This window comes from Thermobia domestica, chromosome 4 (genome assembly GCF_964235325.1).
Source record: "Thermobia domestica chromosome 4, izTheDome1.hap1.1, whole genome shotgun sequence".
NCBI lineage: Eukaryota > Metazoa > Arthropoda > Insecta > Zygentoma > Lepismatidae > Thermobia > Thermobia domestica.
This window is the reverse complement of record NC_137457.1, coordinates 80,900,285-80,921,978: the sequence shown is the minus strand read 5'-3', so window position 1 is coordinate 80,921,978 and position 21,694 is coordinate 80,900,285.

Sequence of the window (21,694 nt, the reverse complement as noted above, 5' to 3'; positions counted from 1 at the left end):
ACCTGAGAATTGCATACCACGAAACAGCTGGGAGAAAATAGGGAGAGGAAGAACATATTTTGTTCTTCCCATTCCTCTACTATAATACTCGGACGCCACTAGTGTCGGTCTTTTTCAAATTCATCTCTGGTTTCCATTGGCACTTTCCGCAGGCACGCTATGGATTTAATTTTATTGAATTTAAAACATATTTTATTTATGTTTATTATACTTTCGTTTTTATATTATTTTTCGCTTAGATAATGCCTTCTATATTATTTTTGCTACTATGATTTCTGACACACAATGTACTAATAAACACAAAAACTGATTGAGCTTTCATACGATTGTTTTCTAATTTTCTTCTTTTCTTTCTTTCTAACTGAGGTAAAATCACTCCAATCTAACTCCAAGTACCCTCTACCAAAGGCTCTCAAACAGCAAGCCAACACTACACAGAAACATACAAGAAACTGGTTGATAGAGATATGTAAAATGTATTAATATTCAATATGTTTACAGTTACTAATTTATGTAAACAGTAACACACGACTTTTAATCAATAATCGAGCTTCCCCATGACTAAACAGTTAGCGTACTCACCTTTAGCCTGCGAGACCCGGGTTCGATTACCGGTGGGAACTTATGTGGTACGAATTCAACATTAATCACTAGGTTCACGACTCTTATAGCCTCGCTGCTGAGCGGGACGTTAAACCCAAAATGAACTCAACGACCTTTAATTGAGGATTTAATACTTGTCCTCGGAGGCCCAGTAAATTCGTTTTTTAATTTCTCAATAACCTCATATATTTCGATGACACCAAATTCTGGATTCATCTATCTTTAGGCAAAGTAAAAATCATGAATATATCGATTTGGTAAAGCTAATGGATCATTTTTCAAAAAAGTTGAGAACATTTTTTGACGTAAACGGACAACCGGGACCGTATATATTTTGTGCAATTCCTGTGAAATACTAAGTCAAATGGTCACATAATTATATACTGAACACGTGGGTATTGTAACCTTTAGTCGGAAATGTATGTGACAATAGACATTGCATTTTACGTGTTCTGCACTTTTCCCGTTTACATTACTAAAGAAAATATCTGGACTGGATTTACTATTTTGTATGGCTCAGAAAAGAGTTTCACACTTTTGCTTCTTGAGAAATATACACACACACACACACATATATATATATATATATATATATATATATATATATATATATATATATATATATTAGTCGGAACAGTATATTATAATTGACATTGAATTTTTAGTGTTGTGTACTTAAAATATGTAGTGGGCCTCACAGGCCTCGGTTGCAGACTACGTTACAAAACTGTCTTGCCCGGAGAAAGGTTAAGCAATAAATTTAACATTTATTCGATTATTTTCACGTTGATTACAGAAGTTTAAACATAAACCCTTCTTAGGAAGAGCGCTTATTTTCTCATATTGAATAGAAGTAACTCTCGTATCAATCAGTTATGCATCAGCATTTAGAATCCTTAGAATGAGTTGAGGTGCTCCGAAGGGGAATCAAAATATAGAAAGCTCTTTTCATGGTCAAACTAATACACAGCTTAATTTCTGTAAAACATGAAAGAGTAATTAGAAGTATGTACATTGTAGGTTAGTTGATAGATAATACATAACATATGTTATAACATGTATACATGTAGGTTGAAAAATAACTATTTTAATGAAAATGATAAACACAAATAAATACATCACCGAAATAGGAATGTAGTGCAACTTTCGAGAGTTGTGTAATAGTAATAATACCAATGACACAGAGGAGTAATGTAATACGAGTGCGGTATAACATGTCATCAAAAGAACACCGTGTGGTTTAATTGATGAAATTGCTTTTCTCTCGATATTTTCGGTTGATTTATGTTGCTAATTGTCTGACAACTACACCCTCCTCGAGGAGGCACGTTGGTTTTGGAACTAACCCTACACATATCTCCGGTAAAAGTGAAGATATTTTCAAGACCGTATGGTAGTTTTATGGATTTCAGATTATACCGATCCCATATATGATAATTTGGAAGCGACCTCAAGTAGATATATTTCTTTAATCAATTTCTAGTGTAGCTTATTATAAAAATTCAAGGTAATTTTGAAGTTAACCAAGTACCAAGAGGTAAGAACCAGTATGCAGCACAGTTTTCAAGGTGTTTTCAATAATGGAAAAACTTTTTTTTCCAATTGTTTTGTCGATAGGGCATCCATTCCTGTTAGGAGATTGATATAATGCGATATATTTGATACATTATATATCGAATGAAAGGACCAATGGATTTATGGAAAAGCGAAAATGTAGCAGAAGTCCTAACTTGGAAACAAAAAGGTTTTTCACTGCGCAATATTATTCACATTCTTCCTTATGGACTTTCCTGATTATATATCTGTACAGTTCTCGGCATAACACTCGCATATCGGCGTTCAACAAAGACCAGGTTTCAGCAATTACTATCTGAGACACAGCAATTACTATCGGAGACACAGCAATTCTATTGGAGCTTACTTTTTATAAATACACATTCTGTTAGTTGAATCACATATTAAGGAGTAGACATGGTGAGGCATTGTAGTGGCATGCAGAAATGGCATTTAAAAAGGTTTGACCTGCTACCAACAATTTTCTTCAATTGTGGGAAGCTGCAATAAGCCATATTTTCTCAAAAAAGGACCTTCGGAAAATGAAATCGTACAAAAAACTAAAGATAACAAAAAGAAAAGAGTTATATAAAAAAGAAAAATATCTGTAATTTATAGTGAAAATATATTGTTTATTCTTAATAAGGAATTACGGTTAAACATTTAAAATATTCTGTCTCAATTCTGATATAGTCAGTCGTTTTTGTGATTTTTTTAAAAAAAACAGAAGGAAGAAAAATTATTCATGTTGGTAGTTTGAGCTGCAGGAGAAACAAAGAAATGTGAATCGCCTCGACGGGGCGTGACTTGCCACGACCTGAAGGTTTCAATGGCGATGGGCAGTGGGAATGTTCCCGGTGGGAAGGAATTTAAAAATGGGAATATTGCCGTTTTGTTTTTCTCTGGCCTATAAATTCCCGGGAAGGAATTTATTTCTATTTCTTTACTATATCTTCCAAATTATAAAAACTATATGACTAATTACTGTATTTTTATATATTATGACTTACTTCTAGCTTTTAAAGAATTTGGAGATTAAAAAATTTTAAATTCTTTGACAGTATTTGATATAGCTAATAATATGTTTCTTCAAGTTACATTTCCATTTGCACTAAAAAGAGTAACTATTTAGTATTGGAGGGCCAAAACTAGCAAAAAGTAGGATTATTTACGGAACAAATGAATTGATAGTAGTGTTCAAGTAGTCAAGAAAGTATCAAACAAATATTTGGGAGACAGTAAAAAATTTGTACAAACCGTAAAGATAAGTCGAAGTGATTTATGTGAGAAAAGAAAGAGAATTGTTGGTAACGAAACAGAAAACAACGTTCCCCTGCGCAGCTCTAACCTGCCTTCACTCACTAACGCTTACTCGGTATGCTGTCAAAATTTAATGTTGGTAAGGTAATTTAACGTATGAAACCATAGAACAAATATATCGGAATAGAATATCGCAAAAAATATGTGCAAAATCTGGTCCGCCAAAGCTGAACAATCGCCAAAAGTAGCAAAGTACTAATCTACAAATGATGGAAAGAAACAATTTTGTAAAGTAATGTAGAATTATATAAAAATAGAAATGAAGTACTATTAACAAACCCTGAAGTAGCGATGGGCAGTGGGAATATTCCCGGTGCGAAGGAAAATAAAAAAATTGAATATACATTCCAGGTTTTTTTTCTGGAAAACATATTCCTGGGAAGGAATTTATTTCCATTTCTTTATGTTATCTCCCAAATTATAAGAACCACTTACTTTACCACTTACTTTACTTACCATTAATTACTTTACTTTCATTTATTACGATTTACTTCTAGGCTTTAAATAATTTGGAGATTAAACAAAATAAAATTCGTTAAAATAACTAATATGATTTATTTGTTCTAATCCCATTTGCACTAAAAAGTAGCAAAGTAATAATTTACAAATGCTGAAAAGGAACCAGTTTGTAAAGTAAAATAGAAATTATGTAGAAATAGAGATGAAGTACAATTAATACACCCCGAACCATCTTCAGAAATAGACATCGATCTGTCTCCTCTCTCTGACTTCAGCTTCTGAAGAGGTACTCGAACATCTCTTACATGTGAATTAACGCATGAAATTTCGAGAAATAATTAGGAAGAAAGGTCATGTGTGGCAATGTTACGCGCAAAATTACAAAGATAAGTAAGTATCTTGCAAATTTTGTGAACAGAAGTATGTATGCGCAAATGTTGATAAACTGCTGAGACATGTATTTTCTGGCAGTAACCCAATCTACTTTGTTTATAAATTTTACAAATTTAATGTGTTTATAATATCAGTAGTAGAGTGAAGTTTACAAACTCCACTTACTTGTAAATTTAAACGGTTTAGCGGTGTAAAAATATGTCGACTTACTATACCATTTTTCCACATATTTACTTTCATACAATTCTAAGTAAATATACATTTATGTGTACTCTCTAAATATAATAAAATATTAATAAAGTAACATAGTACCGTTCAGAATATACATTATAAAGAATCCTCTGGAGACAAATGTAATAATATACTGTGATAAAAAAAACGAATTTAACTTTGAAATCGTAATATAGTAATAAAATGCAATTTTCTTTGTGATTGTATATAAATTCCCGGAAAAATTCCAATTTTGGGAATATTCCCGAAAAATATCTTGCCGGGAATTTACCCATCACTAGTTTTCAAGCCAGCGAAACTCCGCGTGTTCGCTGACTTGATTCATAATATTTCGCCGGAGCGAAACTTCTTGTCTTTTTGGTATTTTCCGTTCAGTGTTTCAGTTGCTTCGTACTTACATGCTTAAGTGGGAATGTTGTACGGTTTGGAAGTAAGTGCCTGTGTTACGAAAGTTATATATTTATTAAGTGCTTTACACGGCAGGAAGTTTCTTCTTTATCAATGTTGGAGATTTGTAATAAAAATACGTTAAATGGGCATATCACTAATATTGAGATTGGTGCCAGATCCGAAGGCTTTTCTATTGGGTCTGCAGGAGGTCAGAGGTAAAGTTGTGATTCTTGTTAGAGAAGTTATTATAAGCTCCAGTGCAGTTATTTCTCTAATTAGTGAAGGCTCTGTGGCTTATGTATAGGTGCTCATTAAAAGGAAGATGTTTAGTTTTAATCCGTATTGTGAATGCTCATTTTGTTTTTAGTGACAGTGGAACTGCGTCGAAAGCTGGAAGCTTTTCTAGTTTCCCAGCTGTTCTCCGATTAGCTTCACTTTTGTGGTTTGTTTCAATGCCGTATGCTTTATTTTTGTTTAGAATTGTTTGCAATATTCACTGGCATTACACTACCGAATTGTCATCAATCTTCGGAAAGTAGGAAAAGTCAGACGAAAGAGACCAGCAGGAACCATTAAATCACGTTTTTGGCGAAGGTAACACAAGAAAACATAGGTAAGTGATATTGTAATTTGGTAGAAACAAGTAGATGTACTACGTCTAATTATATGTTCGTTTCGGTTGTGTTATTTGACTCCAATTCGACCGGGTAAGCATTTATTGAATTGTCTCTATATTTCTCTACTTTAGCTTTTGTTCTCTCTCTGATTTATGAAAGATTTCTGCGCGTTTCGACCTAAACGGATTAAATATTTGAAGATTTATTTGAATTGATCGAATATTTTCAGTAATACGTTTTCAATCGTCATCTTTTTCGTTATTATAAATTTAATTTTGAAAGTTATTATATTCAGATTTCTGATTTTTCCAACAGCTGCTGATTTAATTTTAGATATTGTATTTTGAAAAACAGCTCTATTGATTGGAATACTTTACTATTAGAAAAAAAATATTAAGTTTGAAAAATTGATAGATACAAATTTAATTTAAACTGGTTGTTATTAAATTTTGGGAGGACTAAATGCACGTTTGTTATTCATAATATTCAAAATATTGTGCGACAATTTTGAAAGAGAAAGTAAGAAAAACGTATATAAATTTCACCAGTCCTTTAAGTCATTCTTTTCTTAAATGTTTCTTTGGTGAATATCCATACATGCCTGTTCAATTCTCTTCCAGATTTATTTAGCTTACTGAATCGATTTCCATTTGTCTTTAATAGTGAATTTAGTAGTTGAGAGCATATATGCGTGTAGTTATATGTATTTATTCATATTAATTTTTGATTACATGTGTTATTTATTTACATTTGTAATGGATAATTATCGCGAATACATTAGTATAGTCTGAATATTTGAACGTTGATGCAACTGAGCAACCGAGTTTAGATAGAAATTCAAGTTTGGTATTGTACCTCATTGTATTTTACCTCCTTGTATTTTACCTTACGCCTCCTGTACAGGTAGTATGAATTATGGGTTTTTTCTTTCTCCTTCAAATAACGTATCCATTCAGTCTATGTTGAGTTCAGTGGATTTTATGGATTTAGTAGAATAGCAAATCCACCTACCAATAATACATTCAGAAATGAGCAACTGGTAACCTTTTCTGAACCGCCGTTACCGAATCGAAATACAGGTTCTACCCCAGATATTAATCCTTTACGGGACAATACAGTATGTAATAGATATCTATTGCACTAGCTAACTATTGTAGAAGTATTTCGAATATTTGTAGTTCGACTCCAAGAGTAGGAGATAAAAACGCATTAGGTAGACAACCAAATTATTGGAAGGATAATTGGAATCACATTCGAGCTTCTCATAGCCCAATTGCTCGATTAGAAAGTAACCGTTTCGAGTGAAATTTTGAACATAAATTAATGTTGAAGTATACTCACATACAATCATTGTCCTATTTAGAGAATAGATTTTTGAGTATTAAAAACATAAACGGAAATTACACCTAAGAGATATTCGAGATGTTGGTTAAAATTGAGTAAATTCTGCTCGATAGCAGTTATTCTTTTAATATGGTCTTGTTAATTTTGATTCAGAAATGTGAGGGTATTGTCCTGAAGTTTATTACATCTGCATTAAAATAGAACATTAGTTGGGACACGTTTAAATGTAATATGGTAATAAGATTTGCTACTCCTACTAATTTTCACTCGTTAGTTAGTGAAATAATTTATCGAAAGCAAACACTTTCTGTATTTGTAATCGATTATGTGAAATGTATAATACTATCAATGAATGTTCTGCATTTGGGTTTGGATGAACGAGAATTGGTTAGGATCATTCTGAATGCAATGAATCCGTATCATAGGTTCATGATTCTCAAGTATTATGTCCCGACTAATAGATTAGAGCTTCTGGATATTCTTGAGAAGATTGTTTTAAATACTCGAGAAGAGCTAGAGTATAATAGACAGATGGGTGATAATAAGGGAAAGAGTAAAATGTTATATGTAATAACAGTTTGTCAAATTTATCACATATCAGAGCGAATGAACAAAGGTATTCCTTTAAGCAAAATGTAAAATTGAATGAATTGATTGAAGATATTAGGATTTTGAATACTCCAGGTTCTCTAAGTAAAAATTATAAATTGGGTCGATCAGAGATGAGGTTTTGCAAGAAGGTTAATAGTTTTCCGTCGGAGATGAATTGATTAGTGGCAACATTTGCCTCAGGAAAAGTTTATAATGTTTTTACGAACACTTGTATAGATGTAGGATCATGCTTATTCTTGTCACTAGGAAATTAGTTAGACGTTGTGGTGTCGACCAATACATACGAAAGGTGGATGAACGTACTGTGAATGCGCCTTCAGATTAGTACTTCGCTACGAGTGAAGAAATAACTTTAAATGTAGACTTGTGAGGATTCTTCCAGACTGATTTTTAGAGTGGTCGACAAGTTACCTTGTGATTGTTTGTTGGGTATGCCTTTCCTTCGTACGACCTCTGAAGTTTTAGTTTACAAAAATAATTTTATAAACTTGAGTGATGGGAAAAAGACTACGACTCAATTATCAGCGAGATTTCTTTACTCATTTCAACAAAGGATTAAGATCAGGTAACCTAGGTGGCCAGCGAAAATTTCAGAGCGGTAATCAGTGTAAAAAGAACGTTTCTAATCAGGGTTCTTCGGGAGTAGTTTCAATTTTTATTAGAGTTGATCCGTTTTCTTTCTGGTATAGTGAGAAAGGGATATAGTGTGATTTGGAACTTCAACGATTGGAAAGTGAGCTTTTATCCTTCCATGCTCCATATTCTTCAGAGTTATTGTTTGTGATAAATATGATCGAGTGTTACTTATCCAAGAACTACAACAAGTCAGATGTAACTATTTGAAAGAAAGAAGAAGATAGGATGTTTCCCGAGAACATTGATGAAGAATGTGATACTTTTAACGCATTTGAAGAAAACTTAGGAAGGAATTCCTTGGATATGGCTATGATATCGACGAATAGAAATCTTGTTGACACGCAGATGAATCACTCTTGTCCTGAGAATTCAGTTTGTGAAAATCATACAGATGTTACGCCAGAAGCCAACAATGATAGTGAAGTGAAGTCATCTTTGGAAAAGAATTCAAACAAGAAAAAAGCGAAGAAGATGGAGAACAAAGTGAACAAAAGGAAGAAAGTGTCAATGAAAAATTCGAAGACTAGTGACTTTAGATGTTCTGTTTCGAATGTGGACAAAAACGAGGTTTCTCATCAACCTGAAACACCAAAATGAGTGAACGGGTTACAAGATAGTTCGTCGGAGGCTTCAGATATTGACTTATATCAAGCCGCCGGAAGCATGTTGCGGATGAAATTCTACAGCAGGAATCCTGTATATATTGATCATATAGGTAAAGAACTATCCCATCATATAGGACGAAAAACCAAATCCTGGGAATAATTGGAGTTATCGATATTCATATGTCAATTCATTCATTGAATCGATTAAGAATTAGTACTGTGATTTTATTTCAGAAAGAGTGGGGTGTGTTAAGGCATTTGTCGGCACACTTTACCTATCTTAGAATAAACGTTTTCAGCAAAATCCCTTTCCCATTCCAAAGAATAAAGACCAAGCATTTAACGAACAAATTCATTAGTTAATTCAGCAAGAAGTGCGAGTTGAAGTCGATCATTCCAAGTACGCTAGTACTTGTTTTTGGTTAAAAAAATAATACATATAGAATAGTTGGAAATTGTGAAAAGGCGAATGAATTAATTGTTCATTATCTCTTCTCTTCTCCGAACATTGAGGAATGTTCTTCAGAGTTATCTGGTAAGAAATTACATTCGAAAATAGATTGTTTTAGATGATAGCTCTGGGGATATTACGACTATTATTAATCCGAAAGGTTTATTTCAGTACTCTAGAGCACTTTTTGAATTAAAATGGGTAGCAATATTTTACCTCCAGTAATGCACAAAGTGTTGGGAGATTTGGAAGGGAAAGGTGTAAAGTCTTACTGTGACAACGTCTTAATTTCCTCAAGTTCTATTCAAGAACACAAGCCTACGATACGTAAGGTATTAGAAAGATTTTAAAAAATATAATGTTACGATCTCTGCAGAATAAATTAGAAACATATTTCTAGATGTTTCATCATACCAAAATAAATTACCCAATGTATGTAATATCTGGGTCCAAATGGAAATCGATGCAGCTAGAATATCTTTAACACGTTCTTCCCGTTGTTCCAATATTGGAACAATTTTAAAGATGACGAAGATACCTGCTCAGTTGGCTACAATGTATTGCGATTAGTTGGGAACGTGCTACTGTATTCATAAGGGACAGAATGAAGAGGTGATGTACTTGTTCCCAGCTCTATTAGCTTTTGCAGCTCGCGGTGGTGACGTAATTGTCGAAGAAATTTTTATATACACCTTGGAGGAAAGAAAGTAAGAAAATGTTTTATTTTTATAATTTTGTCCGCTTATTGCCTGAGATACATTGATTAATAGTTGTTTAAAGTCTTACTAAAGATTTCTAAAGAAAGTAATAATTTTAACTTGTACAGTGTAATCTAAAGTACAATGTTCCAATAATGGAACACCAGGAACGAATAGGTCCATTATTTTCGTTATTGTAAAATTTCATTTCTGGCTCACAACTTGAAAAATATATCTCTCGTTTATTAAAATATAAATGATTTTCGATTTCCGTACGATTCCTCTGCTTATATTTACTTTGCACCCAGCTGCAGCGCAAGCAATCATATCATTCTAAAAGTATCGAAAATACCTCATAATATAGTTTAGTTTTAATTTTATACTATTTGCACTATATACATATTATAAATTATTTTCTGAAAAGGTATGGCGCATTGATGAATGCTGGACGTATAATTATCCACTGAACTAGTTAGTATCACGCATGTATTTGGTGCACTGTATCCGAGTTTCAATTCCCTTTGTAGTAGGATCATACATTCTACAGAGATACGTGATGGTTTTATGTTCCTTAATTTAACAAAAAAACACTTCCCTTCCACACTAGACTTAGAGCTTAACATGGGATTTGAATCACATATGCTCTTTCACGGAATTGAATTTGGCTCTCTTGCACAAAGCTAGACCGTTAACCATGTAGTCATAAGAGATTATTATTATTATTATTATTATTATTATTATTATTATTATTATTATTATTATTATTATTATTATTATTATTATTATTGTATAAAAATTAAGTTTTATATGCGTGATGTGTGTGTGAGCCTCGATGATACCTAGTACACCTTCACCCATACGTTGGACGAGATGTAATTACACCTAAAGACGTGGCTTGGGAGAGTACGTTGTAATATATTTGACAAGTTGAATTCCAAAAGATATGCATTTCGTGATTTACGAGGATAGACTATTTTCATCACTTTCATTAACAGGTTAGTTAGCCAAATTGGGTATTGGTTTCACTGGAACTATTATAAAGAAACGAATAGAGAATTGCCCACTAAAAGATGCACAGGAACAAACGAAAGAAAATTGGAGCATTTGTTTCAAACCCGACGTAGCTAGCAAATGCATAGAATGGCATGATAATCGCGTAGTTCATTTGGTTACTACATGCAATGATGTAGAGCCTGCAAAGAGATGGATAGCTAGGGAGAAGAAATTACCAGTTCAACAACCTAATACTGTTTCAAAATATAACAAGTTCATGGGAAGAGTGGGTAGTGTGAATGGAAAGATTGAAAGTTACAGAATTTCAAGCAGATCTACAAAATGGTGGTGGTGGCCTGCTTTTGCGTTGAGTATTGATACCCCTTTCCATAATAAAACAGAAACAAACCCATCATTAGATTATTTCGGCTTCACAAGAAGTATAGTCAAAATACATTAACAGAAATTTAGTTTTCTACCATCTTCAAGCGGAAGGGCAAAAACAAGCTAGGATTTTTTTTCACGCATCCGTTGAGGTCTAAGACATGACATATCTGATCACTTTATAACTCTGGCTTCACACCTTACCACACTCAAATGTAATTTTAGTTCTTGAATTGGTCACATCTGTCGGGCTGAAAATTTTTTGCATATATCTGAAAATTAACTTGTTAATATTTTATTACTATACCTCCCTACAAGAACTATGGGATACATAGTTTAGAATCATCAAAGAATATTAATATTCATATTCTGTAGTAAACATTTATATTTTATACTGTTCATCCTGTATTTCATACTATAATATTATTACAAGTATATTTGCAAAATAAAAATATGAAAATTAATCTGTTGTTTTACAACGATATTTCTTTCTAGAAAAAGTAGAAGTATTGAGGGCTGTCCTATTTGTAGAATAAATAATATATATAACAAACATTACTGTCACGTTCGTTCGTAATATCAGAGTGTAAAATAAAATGTTACATGTTCCGTTAGTTCTTGGTGTTCCAGTATTAGGACAAATACTACTGGTCCAGTTCCTTGCTGGTGTTCCAATATTAGAGCATGCCCTAACAGCCAAATTAATTACAAAATGTGACAGAATTTAATAATAATCGTACAATTACAAACCCCTCATTCAGAAGAACACAAACTTTCAAAAAAAATCGAAAGTAAAAAGTCGGGCAAAAACGGGTTAAGAATATTCCACCTCCGCGAAATCGTAGAGGTCTAATGAAAATACTTGGACTTTTAGCTACTACGCCAAGTTTGCTCCTCAGATGCAGGAAGTAATGGGACCTCTTTGTGAGCTTAAGTCTAACAAAGAAAAAATTGTTTGGACTTTAGAGCAGCAAAAAATCTTGGACAAATTAAAAAAAAATTGGTTTAAAATGTACCTAAAACTCCCAATTTGATAAACGTTGACTGCTGTGAAAAAAAATATTGCGAGCTGCCTGTTCCAGGAAAATAGTAAAAAGGAGGTTCAACCCGTGGCGTTTTACAATAAAAAAACATCTCATGCAGGAAAGCATCGCAGGATATATGAAATCCATTTTATAAATTCTTGTCAAAACCATCGGAGATTTAAACATTATTTGATGAAAGAATTCGACGTACTTACCGACAACAAGGCTCTAATATTGATATTAAGTAATTCCAAAAGGTTGTTGAAATAGGGACCTTTAGTGGATACAGTATGTCAGTTTTTTTAAAAAATAAAACATGTGAGATCAAGCAATAATTTTATTGCTGATACATTAAGAAGGTCTATGGTCCTTTTGAATTCAGTGTAATTGACGGTCCAATGGGGTTAGCAGCCTTTGACAATAATTTGAAGTTGCTCATGGATGTATACTCCCGTTGATTCAGGAATCCATTGAAGTTTTACAAATTGAAGATCCTAAACTACAACTTCTAATTGACAAGTTAAAAAAGACGATTCTGTTGCCGGTTATGTTCTAAATAAGAACCGTTTGTCGAAGAAAATCGACAACATTTATAAAATCGTAATTCCGGAAGGGTTACGACGTGTTTTTATCGAATACTACCATAATCATAACCTTATTGTAAGTCATTCAGGTACATCTAGAACACTTGAATTCGGATGAAGACGTTTACTTGAGAAAATTTAAAAGAGAAATTGTCAGAATTTGTAATAACATGTCATACATGTCCGCTACCCAAGAAAGAAAATCATAAGAAAATGTTTTCTGTTTCAGAATATAATAAGAGAATAAGGACTAACTCGGGAGAGTAATGCTCCCGGAAGTAGAAACGAGAAACAGTTCTGTTTGGTTGGCGTTATCCACTTCATGCCATGCTGTATTAAAATAGTAGAAATCAAACGCTTGCTGCTGTCGGCCATCGTGGCCGAGTGGGATAGCGCTATAGACTAGTAATAAAATTCTCTTTAGGCGTGAGTTCAAACCCGGCCCGAGGAAAGTTTTTTTTACATTTTTTTTGCGTTTTTATAACACTTGTTAAATTAAAATAATATGAAAATAATACTTAAAAAAGTGATTTATTTACTTTTGTGCAGATAAGTAGTTGTAGTACTTATGCCCTTGTACTCTATGATATAGGGCTCGTTTTGTTCCCCTTGTACTTCATGATATATAAATTTAGTTACCAACCTAAAACAACTGGCTAGAATAGCGCGTAAAACAGCTGGCTAGAGTAGCGCGCGGAAAAATGCACTTCCGGGAGTATTACTCTCCCGAGTGGGTCGTAGAGAATAAGATCAAACTGAATGATTGATATCATTGATGTCCTTACAAATTTAAAGGATAATAAATATATTCTTATTGGTGTTGATAACGCAAGTGTTGTAGTGCTAGAGAAATTAAGAACTTTGAATCTTTGATAAATTACCATATATTTAGTAGAATAGGATTTTCAGAAGCTACTTCTACTGATAATTGTGCTTCTGTGTTTATATCAGAGTATTTTAACCCTTATAGGATCTTGGCTTTTTGGGCTATTTTTTAGACTTTCAGTGAAGCAGCTACTGCATCGTCACTATTTACGCTAGGATCATGGTTCATACCTCATTCTCTTCAAAATAGAGCTGGCTTTCAAACGGTGCTACTTGCATGCCCATACCATATACCAGGAGAGGAAAAATTGATGTCGAAGGCAAAATTTTGAAGGGTATTTTTTTGCCCAAATTTGGCCCCCCGGTCCGCCTCCTGTGTGAACGTAGATTCCTCCGAAAAATCCGATAAATAGTACTTGGTAAGCTAAATGCATATGCCAAATTTCAAGTTTCGATCTTGAATAGTAAGGGCGGGAGAAATTTTATCAAAAATTTCAACAATGCTCCGAATTACTACAAAACACTATGATCTCAGGGAAAATACTTCCTGAGATATCCCTAATTACCCTAGGGACATGTGTCGCCCATATTCTCTTCAGAATAGAACTGCCTTTCAGGCGGTACCATTCACATGTCTCCAACATGTATCTAAGGCGGGAAATTTCAGAAAAAAGGGATTTTTTGGTCTAAATTTCCCTTTTTTCAACTTTTAGCCCAAGTGGACTTCTCTGTTTTAACGCAGAAATCTCAAAAAAATCTGTTAAATGCTACTCGGTGGACTGAATGTTTGTGCACAATTTCAAACTTCTAGGTGCAAAAATAAGCCATCCAAAAAATTCAGAAAATTCCCCTTGCTACCATATACAGAAGTATATTATGAAAAAAATTCACTGAGACGTCCTTAATTACCCTAGAATAATAATTCGACCGTCATTCTCTTTAGAATGGAACGGCCCTTCAGACGGTATGAGTGACGGGTCTCCATCATGTACGCGAGGCGGAAAAATCATGAAAAACGGGATTTTTGTCTAAAAATCCCTTTTTTCAATTTTTTCCCCTTCTGGACCCCCCCTGTTTTAATGCAGAGATCTGAAAAAATCTGAGAAATACTACTAGATGGGCTGAATGTTTGTGCACAATTTCAATCTTCTAGGTGCAAAAATAAGCCCGCCAAAAAATATACCCACCATGTCACATTTTTCCCTATATAGAAATACATTTTTCAAAAAATCCCTGAGACGTCCCTAATATCCCTAGGATAATAACTCGCCGTCATTCCCTTCAGAATGGAACTGCCTTTCAGACGGTATGACTCACGTGTCCCCATCATGTATGTGAGGCAAGAAAATCCTTAAAAACGGGTTTTTTTGGGTAAAAATATCCCTTTTTTCAAACTTGCGCCTACCTGGTAAATACTACGCGGTGAACTGAATGTTTGTGCAAAATTTTAATCTTCTGCGTGAAAAAATAAGCCCGCCAAAAAAATATGAACATAGGCTTCATAAGGGAAAATTTCCATTTCAAAATTATGACGTCATCACCTCCTATGTCTGGACGCAGGACGGTCTGAAGCCATACGCAAAGTCTTCTACAATGTATCGGGACTTGAAAAACAAAAAACCTGGACGAAAAAGCTCAAATAGAAGAGAAATAACGCAATGTACGTTGAAAAATGCGTATCGCACAAAATGTACGATAAGATCCCCAAAGGGTTAAAAAAGATCTTCGGTTTGCGAATTAAGCACATAAATTTAAGATGGAGAGATGTAACGTTCGGAGTCGGCGACAAAGTTTTGATCCGGACTCATATAAAGTCATCTCTTAAGGATAAAATAGAAAACTCTTTGACCGATAAATGGCATGGGCCATTTTTGGTCAGAAAATTCTTAACACCAATTACTTTGCTGATCTCCGATGAGAATGATAATCCAGATTCGTAAAGACGACCTCACGTCTCAGAGTTAGGAATCTATCGAGAACATAGGAATTTGAAGAAATCGGTATGATAAGGAAGAGAAATGAAAAATAAATGGTGTGAGTGTTTATTATTGTAAATAATAATTGGAAATTCCGTTCTTATGTATTGTTAATAGAAATTTTGTATCAATGGATTTCGAATTTATGGCATGAAACTGAAAAATATCTAGAAATTGCGCATATATTAAGGATTCTTAAAATATATATATTTTTATTGTATACACGACTCGAAAAGTGCATTACCACTTGCTCTCCTTTTCCTGCAATAGCAGGAACCCAAAAAGCTCGGCGGTCAGGTTGGTTGCGAATTCGAAAGGCGTTGGACCAAACCTGAATTTTGTAGCAAGTATATAAGTGTGACAATCTCCAAATAAGAGAATAAAAAAAATTAATAATGACAATTTTATTATCATGATGGAGTTGTTGACTTCAAAAGTTACAAAATGATCTTACTTAAGCAGTTCAAACAAAATGAATGGCAACAAACAGATACCAGAGGAAAGCATTTCTCTTTCCCCCAAAAAATAATCTCATAAAAACGAAAAAGTTACATAATGTAAAGTTTTAATATAAAACCCACACAACAAATTAAAAAGTTGACACCCGAAAGGCAAGAACAACTGAACCGCAGTGAATGAAATTGTGCACAGATATTTAAAAACATAAAATGAGGGACACGGGTTTCGTATTTTCTTAAAAAAAACGGTTGGAGGGGCGCGGACCCCTCCAAACACTTGCTCACCAAATATTAATAGTGCTAGTAACAGTACGTCAGATGTGTGTAAAGGACAGGAAGAATTGCAACGAAACTTTACGTGTTGGCAACACGCAAAAAATATACCAATACGGGCATTTTCATTTTCCAGGAGAAAACGGTTTTACGAGGCAAAACCCCCACCTAAGTTTTAAAGTTGAAGCCCGATAGGCAAAAAGAAATGAACCGAAGTGAATGAAATTGTTCACAGATATCGCAGACGCAAAATAAGGATACGGGTTCCGTACTTTCCTGGATAAAACGGTTGGGTGGGGCACCGACCCCTCCAAACCTTTGATCACGAAATATCAAAAGTGCTAGTAACACTATGTCAGATGTATGTAAAGGACACGAAGGAGTGCAAAGAAACTTTGTGTATTGATAATAGCGCAGAAAAAAAGGAATACGGTTTGTTTTCCATTTTGCGGAAAATGGGTTTCAGGGGCAAAAGAACGCGCTCCAAAATTTCAAAATTGACGCCCAAAAAGTAAGAAGAAGTGAACCAAAGTGAATGAAATTTTGTACTGGTATTGTGGTCACAAAATGAGGGATTACGGGTTTCGTATTTTCCTGGAAAAGATGCTTAGGTCGGGCAAGGACCCCTCCGAACCTTAGATCACGAAACAGGAAAAGTGCTAGTAACAGTATGTCAGATGTGTGTAAAGGACATGACGAATTGCAATGAAACTATGCGCATGGACAATGTGCAAAAAACGAAGGTATCCCTTTTATTATTTTCTGCGTAAAAACGGGTTAAGGGGGCAAAAGCCTCACCTAAATTTTGAAATTTGAGGCCCGAAAGGCAAAAAGAAGTGAGCCGAAGTGAATGAAATTGTACACAGATATTGTAGACATAAAATTAGGGAATACTGATTTCGTATTTTCCTTTAAATGGGGTTGGGTGAGGCAGGGTACCTACCAAACATTTGATCACGAAATATCAAAAGTGCTAGTAACAGTATGTTAGATGTGTGTAAAGGACATGACGAATTCCAACGACGCTACGCGCATGAACGATTTGCAAAAAAGGAAGGTATAAGTTTTATTTATTTTCTGCGGAAAACTGCTTAAGAAGGTAAAAGCCCCCACTGAAAGTTTTGAAATTTGTGGCCCGAAAGGCAAAAAGAAGTGAGCCGAAGTGAATGAAATTGTACACAGATATTGTATATATAAAATTATGAATACGGGTTTAGTATTTTCCTTTAAATGGGGTTGGGTGGAGCAGGGTACCCACCAAACATTTGATCACGAAATATCAAAAGTGCTGGTAACAGTATGTCAGATGTGTGTAAAGGACATGACGAATTGCAATGAAACTATGCGCAGGGACAATGTGCAAAAAATGAAGGTATCCCTTTTATTATTTTCTGCGTAAAAACGGATTAAGGGGGCAAAAGCCCCACCTAAAATTTTGAAATTTGAGGCCCGAAAGGCCAAAAGAAGTGAGCCGATGTGAATGAAATTGTACACAGATATAGTAGACATAAATTTAGGGAATAAGGGTTTCGTATTTTCCTTTAAATTGGGTTGGGTGGAGCAGGATACCCACCAAACATTTGATCACGAAATATCAAAAGTGCTACTAACAGTATGTCAGATGTGTGTAAAGGACATGACGAATTGCAACGACGCTACGCGCATGGACAATTTGCAAAAAAGGAAGGTATAAGTTTTATTTATTTTCTGCGGAAAACTGCTTAAGGGGGTAAAAGCCCCCACTGAAAGTTTTGAAATTTGTGGCCCGAAAGGCAAAAAGAAATGAGCCTTAGTGAATGAAATTGTACACAGATATTGTATATATAAAATTAAAGAATACGTGTTTAGTATTTTCCTTTAAATGGGGTTGGGTGGAGCAGGGTACCCACCAAACATTTGATCACGAAATATCAAAAGTGCTAGTAACAGTATGTCAGATGTGTGTAAAGGACATGACGAACTGCAACGAAACTATGCGCATGGACGATGTGCAAAAAAAGGTAGGTATAAGTTTTTTTTATTTTCTACGGTAAAACAGTTTAAGGCGGTATAAGAACCCACCCGAAAATTTTGAAAGTTGACCCCCGAAAGGTAAGAAGAAGTGAACCGAAATGAATAAAATTTGGCACAGATATTGTAAACATAATATGAGGGTATACGGGTATAGTATTGTCTGGAAAAGACGGTTAGGTGCAGCACGGACCCCTCCAAACCTTTGATCACGGAATATCGAAAGTGCCAATGACTATATGTCAGATGTGCTTAAAGGACAGGAAGAATTGGAACGAAACTTTGTGCATGGACAATAAGCAAAAAATAAACAAATACGGTTTTTCATTTTTTTTCGGAAAAACGGTTTGACGGGGCAAAAGTTCCCATCCAAAACTTCTGATATTGACGCACGAAAATCAAAATAGGTGTACCGAAGTGAATGAAATTGTGCACAGATATTGTACACATGAAATAAGGAAATACGGGTATCATATTTTCATTTTAAAATGGTTGAATGGGGAACGGACACCTACAAATCTTTGATCACGGAATACCAAATGAGATAGTAACAGTATGTCAGATGTGTATAAAGGTTATGAATAATTGAAACCAATCCTTGTGTATGGACAATACGCAAAAAATAAACGAATAATGTTTTCCATTTTCTGCGAAGAAACGGTTTTAGGTGGCATAAGCCCCCACCTAAATTTTGAAAGTTGACGATTGAAAGGCATAAAGAAGTGAACCGAAGAGAATGAAATTTGTAGGCAGACATTGTAGACATAAAATGAGGGAATACGAGTTTCGTATTTTCCTTGAAAAAAGGGTTAGGTGGGGCACCGACCCCTCCAAACATTTGATCAGGAAATATCAAAAGTGGTAATAACAGTATTTCAGAAGTGTGTAAGACATGAAGAGTTGCAAAGAAACTTTGTCTATGGACAATACGAAAAAATAAAGGAATGTGGTTTGTTTTATTCTCTGCGGAAAATGAATTTCAGAGGCAAAAAATAGACCCCAAAATTTGAAAGGTGACGCCCGAAAGGTAAGAAGTGAACCAAATTGAATGAGATTTTGTGCCGACTTTGTAGACACAAAATGAGGGAATACGGGTTTCATATTTGCATGGAAAAGATAATTAGTTTTGGCACGCACCCCTCCATACCTTTGATCACGAAATATCAAAAGTGCCAGTAACAGTATGTCAGATATGTAAAAGAGATGAAGAATTGCAACGCAACTTTGTGTATGAACAATAGGCAAAATAAACGAACACGTTTTATATTTTCGGGGAGAAAACGGGTTTTAAGGGGCAAGAGCCCCCGTCAAACTTTTTCGAATTTGACCCCTAAAAGGCAAGAAGAGGTAAACCGAAGTGAATTAAATGTGCACAAATATTATAGAGGTAAGATGAGGGAATACGTGTTTCGTATTTTCCTGAAAGAAAAAAAACTGTTCAGTGGAACGATTTGTTGAGTTGCGGGAGGAGTGAACCGAAGCGAATGAAATTGTATATATATATATATATATATATATATATATATATATATATATATATATATTGGATATGTAAAATAAGGCCTTTCGTATTTTACAAGTTTCGTGTATTCATCCGATTTTTTTTTCAAATTTGGCATATCAACTACAAGCACAAACAGTATAACGTATTTTATAGTATTTCAGGAGGAATCTTTAACCCTTACAATGTTTTTGCGCATACAAAAATGTGTCAATTTATTTCCAGTTAGCTGTTGATCTGCCAAATTTAAAGCAAAACGAATTGGGACCCTTGAGAAAGACGAAAGGCCTTATTTTACATTGGGTCTATATAATATCTGCACACAAGTTCATTTGCTTCAATCCACTCCTTCCTGTGCTATTACGGTAATATTTACTTTTTTGTCGGAGGGGCCTAGGCCAAAGCACTGTTTTTCCTCAAATATTAAAACATGTTTCATTTATTGTTTTGCAAATTGTCCCTACACGAAGTTTCGTTGCAATTTTCCAGTCTTTACGAGGTTATGATGTATGCCTATTTGCGCTTTCGATATTTCGTAATCAACGGGTTACAAGGTCCGTTCCTCAGTCAACCTTTTTTTTCAGGAAAATACGAAACCGAATTATCTCATTTTATGTCTACACTATCTGCCCACAATATCATTCAATTCGGTGCATTTCTTCTTGCCTTTTGGATCTCAAATTTCAAAATTTTGGGTGGGTATTTTGCCCCCTAAAACCGCTTCTCCACAGAAAATAAAAAAACGTATTTCGTTTATTTTTTGCATATTGTCCCTACACAATGTGTCATTTCAATTCTTCATGTCCTTCAAGCACTTCTGGCATACTATTATTAGCACTTTTGATATTTCACGATCATAGTTTTGGAGCGGTCTGGGTCCCACCTAAACGGTTTTTTTTCAGGATAACAAGAAACCCGTATTCCCACCGGTGGTGACGAAAAAAAATTCTCCTGTAGAGGGATAACTTGCTGAGATTTTTTTAATTTGGCCAATCAAGGCACATTTAATTGTGTATATTCGACGATAACAGCTTTGAATAAGATAAAATGCACTCGCCATGTAATGACGCGTGTCTGTTTGTTTTATTTCATAGTTCTCCCATATTAACTTTCTATTGATCGGCGACAATTTCCATTTAAGAGGACTGAATACCGCCGGAATTTTTAAAATGATCCCTATTGATTCATACGGGAAACCTTTCCACTTTTTGACCCTAAACGAGATTGAATTTCAAGGTTATGATTGTATTGATTCAAATCATTAATTGCTCCCTTTTCGTAACTGCGTCTTATATTGCCAACCAGTGGCAAGCAACAGAACTCAGTGATGAGTGTATATTGGTCTCGCGGAGGAATATCAAGCTCGTATGTTTCTGCTACTCTGAAGTGCTAAATTCAAAGTTTAATACTTGTGTGGAAAAAAATCATGTCACGAATAAGTAAAAAGGTCATTAGGTTTTATCAAATAAGAGAAAGAAGAGGATTAAACTTAAAACCTTGGAGAGAAGAACAAACTTTTGTAAGCGAAGTTCAACATAAAATATACAATATAATTTTTGACATTATAAAGAAACCTTGAATGTAGGTTGGAAGAATCATTCAGAACTTTCAGCTCAAATTTGTTTCAGGCGCGCTCGTGTGTAGTGTTGTCAATTCTCCTTCACGTGTTCTGAGTGGCGCACAGTCACTATTAGATCAGCTGAGGAAAAAAAGAGAAAAACAGCTCGCACAATCAGCGAGTGGTTATTAATC